Consider the following 7,662-nt stretch of genomic DNA (forward strand, 5'->3'; position numbering starts at 1 on the left):
AAATGGATCAGGCCCAGTTACATATCAAGGATGGACTTGCAGCTATGAAAAAAAATGAGGCGAGGTCATTTACCTGTTACGGTGAACTTGCAACTCGGACAAGATGGGCCCCCCTTCCCAGTTGCGTGTAAGGGTGGATTTGTAACTAGGCCAAAAAGTGTGTCGGGTCCAATTGCATGGCACAGATGGACATGCAACTAGGACAAAAAAATCGGCCCTCAAAAGTTGTGTGTCGGGGTTAGAGTAGAAGACATGCAATTACCTCAATAAACACTTCTTTTTCTCAAGATGTAGTCACATTGAAAACATGAAGTGATAGAAATGACACTTTTGCAGTTGTGTGTTTAATGATAAATATATAAGTGACATAGAAATAAATCATGATTAAAACAAGGAAAAAATAAAACAAATTAAAAACAAATTATTTTTTCGAAACGGAATGGTAAACGAATTATTACCTACACTGTCAAAGAGACAAAGCAGAAACACGGATCAATTAACCTGCCTCACCCTCCAGCCAAATGTGATCCTCGTGCTCGCATGGAGGAAGTTTTTTTTTTTTGAGAAATCGTATGGAGGAAGTAAAGAAGCAACAGCAGCCGTGCGGAAAAATAGCACGGGCCTGAGACAACTAGCGCGCTCGAGAAAATAAGCGCCAACAATGGGATCAACGTGCAACTGGATCGGACGAGTTGCATGATGAGGACGGACATGCAACTGAGTTGAGGTGGGTTAAACATGTAAGGCTGGACATGCAACTGAGTTGAGGCTGGACATGCAACTGAGTTCAGGCCAAATAAAGTTGTACTCCCTCCGTTCTTAAATGTAAGTCTTATTAGAGATTTCAAATGGACTATCATATACGGATGTATGTAGACATATTTTAGAGTGTAGATTCACTCATTTTGCTCCGTATATAGTCACTTGTTGAAATATCTAGAAAGACCTATATTTAAGAACGAAGGGAGTACAACTGAATCGAGGTTAGGCAAATTGCCTGTCTAGAATGAACATGTAACTGGATCGGGATGAATTTCATCTGGAGAGTGGACATGCAACTGTTACATGAGTTGGATCAAGCAAGTTGTGTGTTCGAGACAGAACACATTATGTCTCAAAAATAAACGCGCAACTGGATCAGGCATTGTTTTAACACAACAATCAAATTCGTTCGTATACACTCATCTTATGAATGCACACACGAACATCCTACCCCTATAAACACCTCCGAGAGGCTGAGCGACATAGCATATTGAGAGTATACAAATTCATCATAGGCGCCTCGCAGTCAACGGGAACATCTCCTCCTATTGAAACAAACATTGCCGGCAACCTGAAATAAATTCAGGAATGTCAAGTGTAGGACTTTAACCCTGATGGGCTGGAGATACCACTGTCCTCCTAACCATCCAAACATAGGTTGGTTCGCGGATCGGATGAATTTGTATGTAATACATTGATATACAACTCTTGTTCATTCCCTAAAAAAACACTCTCGTTCGCGAAATAATTAGGCGCAAATAACAAATCACATTTAGAAAAATGTTGCCATATTTTTATAATACACAATGAACTTTCTTAAAAAATGCATATGTACATTTTTAAAATACATTCAAGATACACGAAAAATATACTTTTTAAAATACACAATAACCTCTCAAAAATACATGGCGAACAATATTTAGGACAAGGGGAATATGTTTTTTAAATAGATGATGGAAGTTTTATAAATACATGATGAACATTTCACAATATGTGGTGTACTTCTTAAAAAATTGGCGAACATTTTGGGAATAACAAACCGCACGGTGGAGATAAAATCAAAATGGGGAAAATAAAGTAATCAAACACAATTGGATCAGGGTGAGGGTGGACACACAACTAGGCTGGTTGAGTTTTGGATCAAGGGTGAAATGCAACTGGGCCAGGGTGAGTTGTGTGTCGAGGATGGACATACAACTAGGTTTGTTGAGTTTTCGAGTCAAGGGTGAACATGAAACTAGGTCGGACGAGTTGCATGTCGGGCGTGGACATGCAACTTGATCAAGTCAGGGCAAGTTGTGTGTCGATGGTGGACATGCAACTGGGTCAGGCGAGTGGCATGTCAAGGTGAACATGCAACATGATCGGAATCGGGCAAGTTGCATGTCTAGGGTGAACATGCAACTAGGTCGGTGTGGGGCAAGTTGCATGTTGAGGGTGAACATGCAACTAGATCAGTGCTATGGGCAAGTTGCGTGTCAAGGGTGGACATGCAAGTAGGTCAGGAGAGTTACAAGTGGAGGGTGGATGACAACTGGGTCGGGCGAGTTGCAAGTCGAGGGTGGACATGCAACTAGGTCCGGGTCGAGCAAATTATGTGTCTAGGGCGGGCATGCAACTGGGTCGGGTGAGTTCCAAGTCGAGAGTGGACATGCTACTAAGTCGGGTTTGAACAAATTGTGTGTTTAGGGTGGACATGCAACCGGATCAGATGAGTTGCAACTCAAGGATGGACATGCAACTGGTACGGGGTGATACGTCTCCAACGTATCTATAATTTTTGATTGCTCCATGCTATATTATCTACTGTTTTGGACATTATTGGGCTTTATTATCCACTTTTATATTATTTTTGGGACTAACCTATTAACCGGAGGCCCAACCCAGAATTGCTGTTTTTTGCCTATTTTAGGGTTTCGAAGAAAAGGAATATCAAACGGAGTCCAAACGGAATGAAACCTTCGGGAACGTGATTTTCTCAACGAACAAGACCCGGGAGACTTGGACCCTACGTCAAGAAAGGAAACAGGAGGCCACGAGGTAGGGGGGCGCGCCCACCCCCACCAGGCACGCCCTCCACCCTCGTGGGCCCCCTGTTGCTCCACCGACGTACTCCTTCCTCCTATATATATCCACATACCCCCAAACGATCAGAGACGGAGCCAAAACCCTAATTCCACCACCGTAACTTTCTGTATCCACGAGATCCCATCTTGGGGCCTGTTCCGGAGCTCCGCCGGAGGGGACATCGATCACGGAGGGCTTCTACATCAACACCATAGCCTCTCCGATGAAGTGTGAGTAGTTTACCTCAGACCTTCGGGTCCATAGTTTGTAGCTAGATGGCTTCTTCTCTCTTTTTGGATCTCAATACAATGTTCTCCCCCTCTCTTGTGGAGAACTATTCAATGTAATCTTCTTTTTACGGTGTGTTTGTTGAGACTGATGAATTGTGGGATTATGATCAGCTCTATCTATGAATAATATTTGAATCTTCTCTGAATTCTTTTATGTATGATTGGTTATCTTTGCAAGTCTCTTCGAATTATCAGTTTGGTTTGGCCTACTAGATTGATCTTTCTTGCAATGGGAGAAGTGCTTAGCTTTGGGTTCAATCTTGTGGTGTCCTTTCCCAGTGACAGTAGGGGCATCAAGGCACGTATTGTATTGTTGCCATCGAGGATAACAAGATGGGTTTTTCTTCATATTGCATGAGTCTATCCCTCTACATCATGTCATCTTGCTTAAGGCGTTACTCTGTTTTTAACTTAATACTCTAGATGCATGCCGGATAGCGGTCGATGAGTGGAGTAATAGTAGTAGATGCAGGCAGGAGTCGGTCTACTTGTCTCGGATGTGATGCCTATATACATGATCATACCTAGATATTCTCATAACTATGCTCAATTCTGTCAATTGCTCAACAGTAATTTGTTCACCCACCATAGAATACTTATGCTCTCGAGAGAAGCCACTAGTGAAACCTATGGCCCCCGGGTCTATCTTTATCATATTGATCTCCTACTACTTAGTTATTTCCTTTGCTATTTAATTTGCCTTTATTTTACTTTGCATCTTTATCATAAAAAATACCAAAAATATTATCTTATCATATCTATCAGATCTCACTCTCATAAGTGGCCTTATAGGGATTGACAACCCCTATTTGCATTGGTTGCGAGCATTTATTTGTTTTGTGCAGGTACGAGGGACTCGCGCGTAGCCTCCTACTGGATTGATACCTTGGTTCTCAAAAACTGAGGGAAATACTTACGCTACTTTGCTGCATCATCCCTTCCTCTTCGGGGAAAACCAACGCAGTGCTCAAGAGGTAGCAAGAAGGATTTTTGGCGCCGTTGCGGGGAGGTCTACGCAAAAGTCAACATACCAAGTACCCATCACATACCCTTATCTCCCGCATTATATTATTTTCCATTTGTCCCTCGTTTTCCTCTCCCCCACTTCACCCTTGCCGTTTTATTCGCCCTCTCTCTCTATCCTCCCTCTCTTTCTCTATTTGCCTCTTTTTGCCCGCTTGCTTTTTGTTTGCTTGTGTGTTAGTTTGCTTGCTTGTCACGATGACTCAAGATAATACTAAATTGTGTGACTTCACCAATACCAACAACAATGATTTTATTAGCACTCCGATTGCTCCTCTTACCGATGTTGAATCTTGTGAAATTAATACTACTTTGCTGAATCTTGTCATGAAAGATCCGTTTTCCGGCCTTCCTAGTGAAGATGCCGCTACCCATCTAAATAGCTTCGTTGATTTGTGTGACATGCAAAAGAAGAAATATGTGAATAATGATGTTGTTAAATTGAAGTTGTTTCCCTTTTCGCTTAGAGATCGTGCTAAAGCTTGGTTTCCTCTTTGCCTAAAAATAGTATTGATTCATGGAACAAGTGCAAAGATGCTTTTATCTCTAAGTATTTTCCTCCCGCTAAGATCATCTCTCTTACAAACGATATTATGAATTTTAAGCAACTTGATCATGAACATGTTGCACAAGCTTGGGAGAGAATGAAACTAATGATACGTAATTACCCTACTCATGGTTTAAATTTGTGGATGATTATACAAAATTGTTATGCCGGATTGAATTTTGCTTCTAGAAATATTTTAGATTCGGCCGCGAGAGGCACTTTTATGGAAATCACTTTAGGAGAAGCTACTAAACTCCTAGATAATATTATGGTTAATTATTCTCAATGGCATACTGAAAGATGTACTGATAAAAAGGTGCATGCAATAGAAGAAATTAATGTTTTGAGTGGAAAGATGGATGAACTTATGAAATTATTTGCTAATAAGAGTGTTTCTTCTGATCCTAATGATATGCCCTTGTCTACTTTTATTGAGAATAATAATGAATCTATGGATGTGAATTTTGTTGGTAGGAACAATTTTGGTAACAATGTGTATAGAGGAAATTTCAATCCTAGGCCTTATCCTAGTAATCCCTCTAATAATTATGGTAATTCCTACAACAATTCTTATGGAAATTATAATAAGATGCCCTTTGATTTTGAATCTAATATTAAAGAATTTATTACTTCGTAAAAGAATTTTAATGCCATGATTGAAGAAAAATTGCTTAAGATTGATGATTTGGCTAGGAACATTGATAGAATTGCTCTTGATGTTGATTATTTGAAACTTAGATCTATTCCACCTAAGCATGATATCAATGAGTCTCTCAAAGTCGTGAGAATTTCCATTGATGAGTGCAAATAAAGAACCGCTAGGATGCGTGCTAAGAAAGATGCCTTTATAAGAGCATGTTCTTCTAGTTCCTATGAAAATAAAGATGAAGATCTAGAAGTTATTGATGTGTCCCCTATTAAATCTTTGTTTTGCAATATGAATCTTGATAATGATGGGACTGAATATGATCCACCTTTACCTAGAAGACGTTCCAAGAATTCGGAATTTGTTGATCTTGATGCTAAATTTGATAAAAGTGGGATTGAAGAAATTAAAACCCTAGATGTTGCTAAACCCACTATTATGGATTTCAAGGAATTTAACAATGAAAATTGCTCTTTATTGATTGTATTTCCTTGTTGCAATCCGTGCTAAATTCTCCTCATGCTTATAGTCAAAATAAAGCGTTTACTAAACATAGCGTTGATGCCTTGATGCAATCTTATGAAGAAAAACTTGAATTGGAAGTTTCTATCCCTAGAAAACTTTATGATGAGTGGGAACCAACTATTAAAATTAAAGATCATGAATGTTATGCTTTATGTGATTTGGGTGCTAGTGTTTCCACGATTCCAAAGACTTTGTGTGATTTGTTAGGTTTCCGTGATTTTGATGATTGCTCTCTAAACTTGCACCTTGCGGATTCCACTATTAAGAAACCTATGGGAAGAATTAATGATGTTCTTATTGTTGCAAATAGGAATTATGTGCCCGTAGATTTTATTGTTCTTGACATAGATTGCAATCCTTCATGTCCTATTATTCTTGGTAGACCTTTCCTTAGAATGATTGGTGCAATTATTGATATGAAGGAAGGAAATATTAGATTCCAATTTCCATTAAGGAAAGGCATGGAACACTTTCCTAGAAAGAAAATTAAATTACCTTATGAATCTATTATGAGAGCCACTTATGGATTGCCTACCAAAGATGGCAATACCTAGATCTATTCTTACTTGTTATGCCTAGCTAGGGGCGTTAAACGATAGCGCTTGTTGGGAGGCAACCCAATTTTATTTTTATTCCTTGCTTTTTGCTCCTGTTTAGTAATAAATAATGTATCTAGCCTCTGTTTTGGTTGTGTTTTTTGTGTTTAATTAGTGTTTGTGCCAACTAGAACCGTTGGGAAGACTTGGGGAAAGTCTTGTTGAACTTGCTGTAAAAAACAGAAACTTTAGCGCTCACGAGAATTGCTGCCATTTTTATTTGGAAAGTGTTATTTAGTTAATTATTTTTGCAGATGATTAATAGATAAATCCCTCACGTCCAGAAATTTATTTTAAAATTTTTGGGATTCCAGATCTTGCTCTAGCTACAGATTATTACAGACTATTCTGTTTTTGACAGATTCTGTTTTCCGTGTGTTGTTTGCTTATTTTGATGAATCTATGGCTAGTAAAATAGTTTATAAACCATAGAGAAGTTGGAATACAGTAGGTATAACACCAATATAAATAAATAATGAGTTCATTACAGTACCTTGATGTGGTCTTTTATTTTCTTTCGCTAACGGAGCTCACGAGATTTTCTACTTTAAGTTTTGTGTTGTGAAGTTTTCAAGTTTTGGGTAAAGATTTGATGGATTATGGAACAAGGAGTGGCAAGAGCTTAAGCTTGGGGATGCCCATGGAACCCCCAAGATAATCTAAGGACACCTAAAAGCCAAAGCTTGGGGATGCCCCGGAAGGCATCCCCTCTTTCGTCTACTTCTATCGATAACTTTACTTGGAGCTATATTTTTATTCGCCACATAATATTTGTTTTGCTTGGAGCGTCTTGTATTATTTGAGTCTTTGTTTGTTAGTTTACCACAATCATCCTTGTTGTACACACCTTTTGAGAGAGCCATACATGATTTAGAATTTGTTAGAATACTCTATGTGCTTCGCTTATATCTTTTGAGTTATATAGTTTTTCTCTAGCACTTCACTTATATCTTTTAGAGCACGGTGGTGGATTTGTTTTATAGAAACTGTTGATCTCTCATGCTTCACTTGTTGGGGAACGTAGTAATTTCGAAAATTTCCTATGCACACGCAAGATCATGGTGATGCATAGCAACGAGAGGGGAGAGTGTGTCCACATACCCTCGTAGACCGAAAGCGGAAGCGTTAGCACAACGCGGTTGATGTAGTCGTACGTCTTCACGATTCGACCGATCAAGTACTGAACGCACGGCACCTCTGAGTTCT

The sequence above is a fragment of the Triticum aestivum genome, chromosome 2A, assembly GCF_018294505.1.
Source record: "Triticum aestivum cultivar Chinese Spring chromosome 2A, IWGSC CS RefSeq v2.1, whole genome shotgun sequence".
NCBI classification, from domain to species: Eukaryota; Viridiplantae; Streptophyta; class Magnoliopsida; order Poales; family Poaceae; genus Triticum; species Triticum aestivum.